The sequence below is a fragment of the Hemitrygon akajei genome, unplaced genomic scaffold (assembly GCF_048418815.1).
Source record: "Hemitrygon akajei unplaced genomic scaffold, sHemAka1.3 Scf000033, whole genome shotgun sequence".
Classification (NCBI taxonomy): Eukaryota; Metazoa; Chordata; class Chondrichthyes; order Myliobatiformes; family Dasyatidae; genus Hemitrygon; species Hemitrygon akajei.
The window spans coordinates 3,797,208-3,811,713 of NW_027331919.1; the positions used below are offsets into that span (position 1 = coordinate 3,797,208).

At 48.0% G+C, this 14,506-nt stretch overlaps 1 long non-coding RNA gene across 1 annotated transcript; it reads left to right on the forward strand.

The window, feature by feature from the left end:
- The first annotated feature begins 8,239 nt into the window (after window positions 1-8,239).
- Window positions 8,240-14,062, forward strand: LOC140719942 (uncharacterized). Its single transcript, XR_012097053.1, has 3 exons — window positions 8,240-8,345; window positions 9,339-9,432; window positions 13,811-14,062. It is a non-coding gene; the product is annotated as an uncharacterized lncRNA (long non-coding RNA).
- Window positions 14,063-14,506: the final 444 nt, after the last annotated feature.

Consider the following 14,506-nt stretch of genomic DNA (forward strand, 5'->3'; position numbering starts at 1 on the left):
CCCGTCTCCGTGACACAGTCTCTACCCTGACCACATTCTCCATGTGTCATCCCCAACATTCACTACGCTCCTCCCCGTCCGCCTGACCCACCCCATCACTTAAACCCCAACCCGTCTTCGTCAACCTCTCCTTCACCTGCACTACTCCCTGTCTCTGTCACACACTCCTCACACAACAACGATTCACTTTCAGTCAGCGTCCCTCCCTTACAGGCTACCCCGTCTCCGTGACCCATTCCTTTTCCTGCATACGTCCCGTCTCCGTTATCCCCTAACTTCCTCGGGCACCTCCCACGTCTTCGTTCGTTCCTCAATCGCCTAAAACTATCCCCATCTCTGTCACCGACCCATTAGCCTCCCTTACTGCGTTCACAGGCAATTATGGTGACTATGAGAGAGAAATAGTGTCTGTTACTACACTTCCCGCCTTCCACTGAATATCTATAACCAGGTCCTGAGCGTATCCACAACTATGCCTGCACAGGCTTCCTTGTGGTTCCAACACCTCTTGAATCAGTGACTGAAATCTCACCTCACTTACCCTGACCCCCCCTCTCCTCCCCTTCTTTCCTCTTCCATCAGCACTCCATCCAGTCACACACACACCACCTCCGAGAGGCACACATAATTCGGGAGTACTGGACCGCCGAAGATCAGGGTTTTGGTGAGAGAGGAGCCCGGTGTTTGGGGGGGGGAGGGGATGGAGGGAGCTCTGGAGTCGTCTCCAGCAACCCTCCGTCCCCTACAGACCATGCCATCTCCGTTATCTGCTCCTTCCCCATCTCCTCTCCCCGTCTCCCTGACCCGCTCCATCCCCTACACTCTCCACGTTTCAATCAACCCTCCCGCTCCTCTACACCACTCGGTTTATATGGAATTCTGGGGAGGAAGGGGAAGCGGTGATGTCCAGTGTTACAACACCCAACCCCCTCCTCCGGATGTCGATCTCTCGGTTCTGATCCTGTTCACTGCTCTGTGTGGACAGACCGGTCTTGCGGTTCCACACCACTTTCTCCCAGTGACCACTGTCTCAGCACCACGTCACTACTCCCTCCCTCTCAACCTCTTCCACTTCTCTGCTCTTCCCTGCTCACCATCTGAACACGAACACACGCACAGTCTCCGAGACAGACACATAATGAAGGACACTAGATCGGCGGAGTGTTGGGGATGGGGAGAGGAAAGCAGCTTCTGATCCCCGGAGGGTGTGACGGGACCGGAGGGAGGGAGCTTCAGTCTGTGCCTGACCCCGGGTCTGGGTGATGGGATGGCGTGGGGTGAATTTCATTCATTGTTTGAATCTGTATCCGTGTGATAAACCGGAGCAGAGGGTTCTTACCTCGGAGTAAAGGTGTGGCCAATCGCAGCAGCCATTTGTTAGAGTAAACAGTATTTGTCGTGAAAGTTGGAGGGCTTATCAGTTTGATGCTATAAGGAGAAGAGTCCCCGGTGGGAGAAGGCACAAAACTGTTGGCAAATGTGTTTTTCGATTTATTTATTGTTTCGTTTATAATTGCAGTTAGAAAGAGCAGTAAGCATGTCTGACAGGAGAGTTGACTGCTTGCCTTGCGGGTTGTGGGACGGCATGGAGACCTCCAGAGTCCCCGACAAATTCACCTGTAAGAAGGTCATCCAGCTGCAACTTCAAACACTGTGCGTAACAGCGTTGAAACTAGAACTGGATGAACGCGGGATCATTCGGGAAGCTGAGCGGGTGATAAGGAGGACATATAGAGAGGTATTTACACTCAAGGTGTAGGATGCAGGAGTCTAGGTGACAGACAGGAAGGTGAAAGGGGTTACACAGACAAATCCAGTGCAGAGACCCCTTGTGGCCAAACTGATCAATAACAGGTACCACGTTGGATACTTCTGGATGGGAGGAGAGAGGTGCAAATGAACAAACAGGGGAAAGTCTCACCGGTCAGGTCTCTGGCACTGAACGTGGTTCTGAGGCTTCGAAAGGAGGGGGTGAAATGTGTTGAGCTGTATCGATACGGTTGTCTTTGTTAGTGGAAGGGAAAGGAAGGTTCTGTGGACGAGAAAGAGATTCCTTGATGGTATGCGGTCACGACAGATATTAGTGAGACTAGATTGCAAGTGGGACAGTACCGTTTGCATAAGCTATGAACGAGACACACAACCCTCACTGTGACACGGAGATGTTCTTCAATGGGACACTCAAAGGGTTTCGGTGTCGCTGCCACAACCCACATCTGACATGAACACGCCCCTCATCGTGACACTGATACACTGACAGGCTCGGCACCACAGCAGGATCTCACCACTCAACGATACCAACACAGAGTCAGGCCCTGCATTGTAACACGAATACAGTCCTCCCCGTATGCAGAACACCCTCCCTCTCCAAAACCACACCCCGACTCCATCACCCTCCTCCTACACGATTCTCAGTCACTGTCACAGAGACTGCATTACAACACTCTCGTCTCCGTCACCCATCCCTCGCCTACAAGCAACACCTTCTCAGTGACCCGCATCCACTCCTACACAACACACACAAAGTGCTTGTGGAACACAGCAGGACAGGCAGCGTCTATAGAGAGAAGCACTGTCAACCCTTCGGTCCGAGGTCCTTATTCAGGACTAACTGAAAGGAAAGATAGGAAGTGATTTGAAATAGTGGTGGGGGGGGGGAGTGGGGGAAATGCGAAATGATAGGAGAAGACCAGAGTGGGTGGGATGTAGCTAAGAGCTGGAAAGGTGATTGGTGAAAGTGATACAGAGCTGGAGATGGGAAAGGATCATGGGACGGGAGGCGAAGGAAGAAAGAAAGAGGGAGGGGAGAACGAGAGGGAGATGGAGAACAGGCAAAGAGTGATGGCCAGAGAGAGAGAAAAGCACAAACAACCAAATATGTCAAGGGTGGGGTAAGAAGGGGAGGAGGGGCATTAACGGAAGTTAGAGTAGTCAATGTTTATGCCACCAGGTTGGAGGCCACCCAGCCGGTATATAAGGTGTTGTTCCTCCAACCTGAGTTTGGATTCATTTTGACAGTAGAGGAGGCCATAGATAGACATACCAGAATGGGAATGGTACGTAGAATTGTAATGCTTGTCCACTCGGAGATCCTGCTTTCTCTGCCGGACCGAGCGTAGGTGTTCAGCGAAACGGACCCCCAGTCTGCGCCGTGTCTCACCAACATTTCCAGCATTGGCAGCTTTCCTCGCGTTTGGTCCATGGGTAAACCCTAGGTCGTTCTAAGTTAGAGAGACGTTCGGCACAGATCTATGTTGTCTGTGTTATGGACACCAGTATATAGGAACGAAGAGGGAGCCGTTTCTGCAAACCTGTGTATGTGCAGGTGTGGCCAGAAATAAAAAAAACTTTCAGTTTAACATTAGGGTTGGAATGAGTGTTACGAATGTGCCACAACTCTGAGGGGCCGAAGGGTAGAAAGTCGCCCCCTCCTTTTTGAGAATCGTTATCTCGCTATTAATTCGTGTCTGGAACCCAGGAAATGAGAGAGAATCCACAATGTGTCCTGGCCTCAGCGAAACAAAAACCCCTATTGTCTCTTGGAGACGGAATTGTGTATTGAGTACTGTACTATTCATTGAAGCCCTCAGGGGACGACCAGAGTGGGCTGGTTGAGGGATTGCATCATCCCAACCTGATTGACATCTGAGACCCCGTGAGTAAGGATAAAATAGGGTCTGGGGAACAACCCCTTTAGACGCACCAGGAGAAACGCTAGAAATCCCGTGACAGAGTTTAATAGCGACAGCCGGTGGGGGATTCGTGTGCGTCCTTTTCGCTTGCCTGGGAATTGGCGGCTCGCCACGGAAGAACGGGTTAGCTAAAGCAGTGAACGGCCACACCAACGAGACTCCGACGGATCGAAATCATAAAAGGAAAGCCGGCAAGTTTCTCAAAATCTCTCTCTCTCTCCAACCATTGCCACACAGCAGTCCCCAAAAGGTTGCAGCCTGTTCAACTGAGTGAATTTTATATTTCCATCGGACAATACATTTATCCCCTAGACAACGATAGAGCTTATTTCTTATTGATTATTAATATACCCGCACTTTTAGATTTAGTACTGACGACGTATATTGTCTGTATGTTTGCATTGATATTATTTTTGTGTATTTTTACTAATAAATACTGTTAAAAATCGTATCATCAGAATTCAACGGACATCTCTATCTTTGCTGGTAAGTGACCCAGTTACGGGGTTCGTAACATGAGAACTTCAGATATATGTATCACCAGATTCTCTTCCACTGAAGAGAAGGAACGGTTTCATTTCATTTCAGTTAATTTCAATTTAAGATTTATTGTAATGTCATCACAGAGAACTGTCCATGAATACAGCCAGGACCTGCTGTTAATTGCAATGCCAACAGTCCCACATGGCACAAAGCACACACAATATGTATAAAATGGAACGATAGCAAGCATATGTAGGATATCAAGAAAACACATTCAAGCATTACGTAGGCGCGCTCGCGCGCGTACACGCACGCACACACACACACACACACACACACACACACACGCACACACACGCACACACACGCACACACACACACACACACACACACACACACACACACACACACACACACACACACACACATTTATGCAGCTTGAGACCCCCTGGGCAATTTGAATAAACGGTAATCTACAATTGTTCACAAAGAGATTGTCTTCTGCAGAGCGAACACTGGGGGGCAGCACAGACTCCTGCCTGAAGGCCGCGCCTCACCGTCTCTATCTTGCACAGCTGCTTCATTTACTCTCCGATGAACAACCCTCCCACTTTACACCCGATCTTTATTGAAACTAATATACCATCGGTAAGGTTTGCCATTAAAAAGGGAGAGTGGTGAAATAAAATAGAGTTGCAGGGACATGTAAAAAAGAACGCCATTGCAGAAAGCTGAGTGGTTGTTGGGTCAGATGTTGTTAAGGCCTCCGTCAAAGTCAAGTAGCAAAATGTTGAGCCTGCTGGGATTCAAATTCTGAGCTGCGCAAGTTTCAATGCAGGAAGTATTGTACGAAAGACAGATGAGCTCAGGTCCGGGGTCAACGTCTGGAATTATGATATAATTATTATATAATTATAATATGAATTATAATAAGCGACTCCATACCGTGACACCCACACGCATCCCGCGTGACACTCTGGGGAACAGCGTTGGAACTTGAACTGGATGAACTCGGGATCATTCGGGAAGCTGCGGGGGTGTAAGGGTGGGCATGTAGAAAGGCATTTACACCCACCGTTTAGGGTACAGGAAACTGGGTGACGGGCAGGAAGGGGTTAAACAGACAGACCCAGTGCAGAGACACCTTGTGGCCAACCCGCTCAATAACAGGTAGACCACTTTGGATGCTTCCGGATGGGAGGAGAGAGGTGCAAATGACCAAGCAGGGGAAAGTCTCAAAGGTCATGTCTCTGGCAGTGACTATGGTTCTGTGGCTCAGCAGGGGTGAAACATGGCGAGTTGTATCGATAGTGTTGTCTTAGTTAGGGGAACGGAAAAGAGGTACTGTGGACGAGAACGAGATTCCTCGATGGTATGCGGTCGTTACCGTCACCACTATATACGTAGAAAAAGGGAGCCGGTGTGCAGGTGTGGACAAAGTTAGAAAAAAAATACATTCAGTTTAAAATGTGGTTTAAGAGTTATGGTTGGAGCGTACATGATATGTATAAATTATCAAGTTAGCAAGCATATGCAGGATATCAGTCAATACATTCACGCATTATGTATACACACACACACACACACACACACACACACACACACACACACGCACACACACACACACACGGACACACTCACACACACACGCGCGCACACACACACACACACACACACACACACACGGACACACACTCACACACACACGCGCGCACACACACACACACACACACACACACACACACACACACACACACACACACACACACACACACACACACACACACCACACACATTTATGCAGCTTGAGACCCCCTGGGCATTTTGAATGCCACGGTAATCTGCAATTGTTCCGAGCAGAGATTGTCTTCTGCCGAGCGAACACTGGGGGGCAGCACAAACTCCAGCCTGGAGGCCGGGCACACCGCCCCCACCTTGCTCAGCTCCTTCATTTCCTCTCCCATGAACAACTCTCTGAATTTACACCTGAACGGGAATCGAACTAATATCCCAGCGGTAGGGTTTGCCATTAAAAGGGGAGAGTGGTGGTAGAAACTAGAGTTGCAGGGACATGTAAATAAAAGCGCCATTACAGATAGTTGAGTGGTTGCTGGGATAAAAGTTTTTAAGACTTCTGAAAAAGTCAAGAAGCAAAAGGTTGAGCCTGCTGGGACTCATTAATACCCTCCAACAATCCATCCTCTCCATTTCTACACCTCTCTCTCCATTCTCTCCCACTTCGTGACCTCCCCTTCTTTCAGTGATACCCCTTTCTGATCCCTGTCAATCACGGTTCTCTATCCGCCAAAACTTAACCTTGCCGTTACCCCCCTTCTCTCTGTTTCTCCCCACTGTCACTACTCCCCACACGCCACATTCATCTCTCCAGGCCGCCCCCTTTCACACCCTCAATCTCCCTCTTCCCAAGCACTTCCTCCCCCTGCTCTCGGCTCTTCTCTTTATCAGCCGCTCATCTGGTGTTTGTCAGTCTCGCTGAGCTCAGAGACGCAGAGGATCCTCAACAGGATGGACGACAGCGAGATTTAAATGAAAATGCAGATATTAAAACCGTACTCACCGTCTCCATCGAGAAGTGAGTATGACAGAGACGGAGGGAAGGAGTTTAAATATCTTTCTAACCAGGGAAGACTGTAATGGGACTGTGTGGAGGGAGCTTCACTTTGTGTCTGACAGCGGGAACGTGTGATGGGCGATGTGGAGGGAGATTCACTCGGTGCCTGACCCCGGGGAGTAAGTGATGAGAGTGTGGAGGGAGCTTCACTCTGTGTCTGACCCCGGGAGTGTATGAGGGGACATTGTGGAGGGAGTTTCACTCTGTGTCTGACCCTGGGAGTGCGTGATGGGACGGTGTGGAGGAAGCTTCACTCAGTATCTGACCCCTGGAGTGAAAGATGGGACAGTACGGGTGCAGCCTCTCTCTGTGTCTGTCACCGTGAGTGTGTGATGGGACGATGTGGAGGGAGATTCGCTCTGTAAATGACCCCGGGAGTGTGTGATGTGACGGTGTTGGGGGAGGTTCACTCAGTGTCTGACATCGGGAGTGTGTGATGGGACGGTGTGGAGGGAGATTCATTCTGTGTCTGACCCCGGGAGTGTGTGAGGAAACGGTGTGGAGGGAGATTCACTCTGTGTCTGAGCCCGGGAGTGTGTGCTGGGACGTCTGCAGGGAGCTGCAATAATGTCTGACCCCGGGAATTGAGTCGAGAATCAAAAGGTTGAGCCTGCTGGGACTCATGTTCTGAGCGGCGTACACTTCAGTGCAGGAAGTATGTTTTTAAGGGCAGACCGGCTCAGGTCAGGAGCCAACGCCTCTAAGCCTGACACGGTAGATATTAGTGAGACTTGATTGCAGTTGGACAGTACCGTTTGCATAAGCAATGAACGAGACACACAATCCTCACTGTGACACGGAGATGTTCTTCAATGGGACACTGAAAGTGTTTCGGTGTCACTGCCACAACCCACATCTGACATGAACACGCCCCTCATCGTGACATTGACACAGTGACAGGTTCTGCACCACAGCAGTATCTCACCACTCAACGATACCAACACAGAGTCAGGCCCTGCACAGTAACTCGAATACAAACCTCCCCCCCCCATATGCATAACCCCCTCCCTCTCCAAAACCACTCCCCGACTCCGTCACCCTACTCCTACACTATTCCTAGTCACCGTCATACAGACTGCAGTACACCACTCCCGTCTCCGCCACCCACACCCTCTCTTGCACACCTCGCTGTCTCTATCATCGCGTACGTACCCATCTCCCTGTCTCCGTGATACACACCACCCGCTAAACGCACCCCAAATACGTCGTCCCTCCACTCCCCTCCCACTCTGTGACACAGGCAATTGTGGGGAGTATGAGGGGAGATGATGTCTCGTGTTTCACCTCCCTCCGTACCATGGATATCGATCGCCAGGATCTGAATCTCTCCACAACTCTGCATGCTCAGGCCGGTCATGTGATTCCACACAACTTGCATCAGTGTTTGCATTCTCACCACCCTTTCCCTGGCCTCCTCTCTCCTCCCCTTCCTTCCTCTAACGGCAGCACACAATCCGCTCTCACACACACACACACACACCATCTCCGAGAGTCACACACGATTCAAGACTACTGGAAAGCCGAAAATCTGGGTATTGGTGAGTGGGGAGAACGGAGGAGGGAGAGGGTTTCGTACTTTTGCTGACTCCGGTAGGGTGTGCTGCGATGGACCGGGAGGTAATTCACATGTCTGACACCGGGAGTGTGATGGGATAATATTTAGGGAGCTTCGCTGGTTATCAGACCCAGGAAATGCGTGTTTGGACGCTGTGGACGGAGCTTCACTCTGTGTGTGACCCCGGAGTGTGTGTTGAAACAATATGGAGGGAGTTGCACTCTGTGTATGATCCCGGGGCTGTGTGATGGATCATTGCGGAGGGAGCGTTACTCAGTGTATGTTTCCAGGAGTGTGTGATCGGATTTTATGGAAGGATTCTCTCTCTGTCTGTGACTCCTGGCCATGGGTCAGTGGATTTCGGCGTTTAAACAAACTCCAAACAAAGACAGGGAGCCAGAAAATGGCGCCTCACACGTTCTGCTCCTACGGCTGCAAACTGAACACCCTTTCTTTGGCCCCACTCTCCGCCCCTTCCTTCCTCTTTTCACAGCACACCATTCCTTCTCTATGATTCTATCTTTATAAAATATTTTACTGAAGGAACGGCACAATATAGGATACATAATGATTTATATTTTCCTCCATTTTGCTTTTATATCTTACCCCTAAACAAACCCCTCACCCGCCCTCCCCAAGCATACAAAGACAGATAATGTATTTACAATACAACACTTCACAAACACAAGAACGGACATTTCACAGCCATACCCCCACACTACTTCATGACGAAGCCCCACACACATCTACAACATCTCAGATGATCCAGAATAGACTCAAGTTAGAATTCATCAACCACTCTGTGAGGTAAACCATATGCGTGTTAAAAGGGAAGCAACTTCCCAAGTACAATCAAATGCCCTCAGCAAGTAGGTAAATCCTTAAGACTCCCAAAATATGACAAGAAAGACCCCCATTTCGAATAGAACTTCTTCACAGACTCCCTCAGAGTGAATTTAATCTTTTCTAATTTCAGAAAAAAAAACATTCCGTCCTCTAACCAAGCAGCAGTAGATGGGGGAGTGGCAGATTTCCAGACCAGCAAGATTCTCCTACGGGCCAAAAGCGATGTAAGTGAAATTATATCCGACTGGATTGCATTTAAACCCAAAACATCATCTGCCACACCAAATACAGCTATAAGCGGGCAAGGGCTCAGTGTCACCCCAAAAACCTCACTGATAAATTTTAAAATCCAGTGCCCTGTAGCCATCAAGCCGAGGGCAAGACCAAAATGCATGCACTAAACCAGCCGGAGAGAAGGAACACCTGTCACAGCCAGTGTCTGTCCCAGGATATATGTCAGCACGCCTGGCTTTACTTAAATGTACTGTTTAAAACTATAAATTGCATGAGCCCCAGTCTAGCACATGATGACGGGGAATGAACCCTATTCAGTGCTTTTGCCCAATATCCCACAGCCAGATCCACACCAAGGTCATCCTCCCAGCTGGTCGTAGTTTTTTTTAGATCTTGAACTCCCAAAGACATCAGCTGCGAGTATAGTACAGAGATCAGCCCTTTATTATTAAAGCTAAGAGTGAGTTTGTCGCACACAACATAGTAGGTGGTAGATCAGGAAAAGAGGGAGATTTTTCCTTGACAAAGTGGAGAATCTGCAGGTATTGAGATCAATGATTACGCGGAAGGCCATATTTACTGTACAGGTTATCAAAACTATTAAATATACTTTCAGTGCACAAATCCTTAATGCGCAGAAGACCGTTCAAACCCCATTGTCTAAAAACTGAATCGAGTGTGGAGGGAAGAAATAGATGGTTTCTGTGAATGGGACCCAAAACTGAACTGATGTGAACGAATAGTGGCGGCTAAATTGACTACACATTTTGAGGGTGGAGAGCACGACAGGGTCAGATGTGAATTGAGAGGATTTCAATGGAAATGTTCTATGGCCCCTCCCCTAACACCTTGAAATAATGTAGTTGACCTAATGTGCAATAGAAAGAGGCTCAACTACAATTGCAAAAATATTCTATGATTCTTAAGTGGGTGAGCGAGCAGCTCGACGTCCTGGTCCATATATGTTCCAATGAAATCGATATGCATGGGGAGGTGGTTCTGGAGAGTGAGGTCAGGGATTTAGTTATTAAATTAAAGGACACGACCACCACCCGTCCCAGGGTGCCCAGACCTAGGAAGACCATACAGTTTAGCACGTGACTCAAGCTACGGTGCAGGTGGGAGGTATTCAGAATTCATTGTGTTTATTCCAAGGAGGGTGGGATCTGTACAGAAGACGGTTTACACATAAACTGGAGGGGAACTGATATCCTAGCGGGAAGGTTTGTCAGTACTGTGCATGAGAGATTTTAGGAGAGTTGTTGAACTCGATTTGCAGGGGGTTGGGATTCAGAGTTCGAGAGCAGACAGCGGAGTCGATATGGAGACAGATATTGTTAAGACCTCAGAAAAAGGCAGGAATTAATACGTTGTATATGATGCGACTGATGCCCTGAGCTCCGTAATATATTTTCAATTCAGGAGGCTTCTAAGAAGCGCTGTTGAGGTCAGTGCATGAATCAACACAGTGAATATGATTCTACAGACATTATTGAGAATGGGGTGCAGGAGGCGCGATATTTCGGGTTTCCCTGTTTTTAGACGTGAGAGAATGGAAGAATTACAGGAGGAGGGGTGATATTACAGGGCTGAGCAAATGTCACGCAGAGCACAGTCAGAACAGACAAGAAAACTCGTCTAAGTGAACCTTTGTAGGTGGAAATATGGAAGCATAGAAACATGGAAAACCTACAGCACATTGCAGGCCTTTCCACCCACAAAACTGTGGCCAACATGTCCCTTCCTTAGAAATAATTAGGCTTACCCATAGGCCTCCATTTTTCAAAGCTCCTTGTACTTAAATGTACCTCTTAAAAGAGCCTATTGTATCTGCCTCCACCACCGCTGCCGGCAGCCCATTCCACGCACTCACCACTCTCTGAGAACAGAAAAAAAATCTTGCCCCTGACATCTTCTCTGTACCTAGTCCCCAGCACCTTAAACCTATGTCCCCGTGTGGACACCAATTCGGTCCTGGTAAAAAGCCGCTGACTATCCACACGATCAATGCCTCTCATCATCTTATACACCTCTATCAGGTCACATCTCATCCTCCTTCGCTCCGAGGAGAAATGGCCGTGTTCACTCAACCTATTATCATAAGGCATGCACCCCAGTCGAGGAAATATCCTTGTAAATATTCTCTGCGCCCTTTCTATGGCTTCTACATCCTTTCGGTAGTGATACGACCAGAACTGAGCACAGTACTCCAAGTGGGGTCTGGTCAGGAGCCTATACAGATGCAACATTACCTGTCGTTCGTAAATTCAATTCCATGATTGATGAAGGCAAATACAACGTACGCCTTCTTAACCATAGAGTCAACCTGCGCAGCTGCTTTGAGCGTCCTATGAACTCGGACCCCAAGATCTCTCTGATCCACCACAGTGCCAAGATTCTTACATTTAATAGTATATTCTGCCATATTATTGACCTACCCAAACTGAACAATTTAACACGTATCTGGGTTGAACTCCATCTGCTACTTCTCAGACCAGTTTTGCATCCAATCAACGTCCCGCTGTAACGTCTGACAACACTTTACACTACCCACAAAAACTCCAACCTTTGTGTCATCATCGCACTTACTTCCTCATCCCTCCACTTCCTCATCCAGGTCATTTTGTTTTTAAAATCACGAACAGTAAGGGTCCGGGAATAGATCCCTGAGGCATCCCACTGGTCACCGTCCTCCCTGCAGAATATGACCCGTCCACACCCACACTTTCCCTTCTGGGGGCACGCCAGTTCTGGCTTCACAAGGCAATGTCGCCTTGTATCCCATGCCTCTTTACTTCCTCAATAAACCACCCACGGGGAACCTTATAAAATGAATTGCTGAAATCCGTATACACTACATCTACTGCTCTTCCTTCATCAACGTGTTCAGCCACATCCTCGAAAAATTCAATCAGGCTCGTATGGCACAACTTGCCCTTGAAAAAGCCAATCTGACTATTCCAAAACATATCATACCTCTCAAAAAGTTCATACATACTGCCTCTCAGGATCTTCTCCATCAACATACCAACCAGTGAGGTAAGACTTCACTGGTCTATAATTTCCTGGCTAACTCTACTCCCTTTCTTGAATAAAGGAACAACAGCCGCAACCCTCCAATCCTCCAGAAACTCTCCCGTCCGCACTGATGACTCAAAGATCATCGGCAGAGGCTCAGTCATCTTCTTTCTCGCCTCTCATGGTAGCCTGGTGTACATCGCATCCGGTCCCCAGCGACTTATTCAACTTGATCTTTTCAAAAGCTCCATGACATCCTCTTTCTTAATATCTACATGTTCTGTCTTTTCAGTCTGCTGCAAGTTGTCACCACTATCACTAAGATCCTTTTCCATAGTGAATACTGAAGCAAAGTATTCATTAAGTAACTACAAGTATCTGGGAGTACAGTTAGACGGGAAGCTAGACTGGACTGCCAACACAGATGCCTTGTGCAGGAAGGCACAGAGTCGACTGTACTTCCCTAGAAGGTTGGCGTCATTCAATTTCTGTAGTGAGATGCTGAAGATGTTCTATAGGTCATTTGTGGAGAGCGCCCTCTTCTTTGTGGTGGCGTGCTGGGGAGGAAGCATTAAGAAGAGGGACGCCTCACGTCTTAATAAGCTGGTAAGGAAGGCGGGCTCTGTCGTGGGCAAAGTGCTGGAGAGTTTAACATCGGTAGCTGAGCGAAGGGCGCTGAGTAGGCTACGGTCAATTATGGAAAACTCTGAACATCCTCTACATAGCACCATCCAGAGACAGAGAAGCAGTTTCAGCGACAGGTTACTATCGATGCAATGCTCCTCAGACAGGATGAAGAGGTCAATACTCCCCAATGCCATTAGGCTTTACAATTCAACCGCCAGGACTTAAGAACTTTTTAAAAGCTATTATTAATGCTTTTAGAGATAGTGATTTAGATGCATATCATATTTTTTAACTGAGTTAAGTATTGTATGTAATTAGTTTTGCTACAACAAGTGTATGGGACATTGGAAAAAAAAGTGGAATTTCCCCATGGGGATGAATAAAGTATCTATCTATCTATCTATCTATCTATCTATCTATCTATCTATCTATCTATCTATCTATATATCTATCTATCTATCTATCTATCTATCTATCTATCTCTGCTATTTCATCCGGTTCGAGACACTGTTTTCTACTGTCACACTTGATTGGTCCAATTTTTTCACGTATTATCCTCGTGCTCTTCACATACTTGGAGAATGCCTTGTGGTATTCCTTAATCCTTCTGGCTCTCCAAATTTCATTCTTAAACTCCTTCCTATTAGCCTTATAATCTTCTAGATCTCTAACATTACCAAAATCTATCAAAACTTTCGAGAGCTTTACTTTTCTTTTTGACAGAGATTCGTCACTCTTCGATCACTTCCGACCAAGACGAGAAGACTCTTAGGGTACAGTATCAGGAGACGAACAGGAACCATTGCCAATATCGACTAAATGCCGATGAGTTGCATTCGACCCTTGAATCCAGGATAACTGCGAAGTCCCTTCTGGTACACTGCCAGACCACCTGTCTCGTATGCCTACACCCTCAGCAAGAATCTCTCTATCCACGAAAGCAAATTCTTCTGTCAACTGTTGACCAGCAGGACTGGTGAGGTAAAATCCCCAATCCCCGCTCCTAATCTTAAGGACAGCGAAAGACAGAGAGAGAGAGAGAGAGAGGAGAGAGAGAGGGAGAGAGGAGAGAGAGAGAGAGAGAGAGAGAGAGAGAGAGAGAGAGAGAGAGAGAGAGAGAGAGAGAGAGAGGAGAGAGAGAGAGAGAGAGAGAGAGAGAGAGAGATAGAAAGCGAAAGACTCGGTGTCTGACCCCAGGAGTGGCGTATAATGGGATATTGAGGAGGGAGATTCACTCTGTGTCTGCCCCCCCGGAGTGTGTGAAGTGTCGGTATGGAGGGAACTTCACTGCGTGTCTGAACCCGGGAATGTGTGATGGGGCGGTGTACAGGGAGATTTTGCTCTGTGTCTGACTCCAGGTGTGTTTGATGGGACGGAGCCGAGGGAGTTGCACTTTGTGTCGGACCCAGGCATTGTATG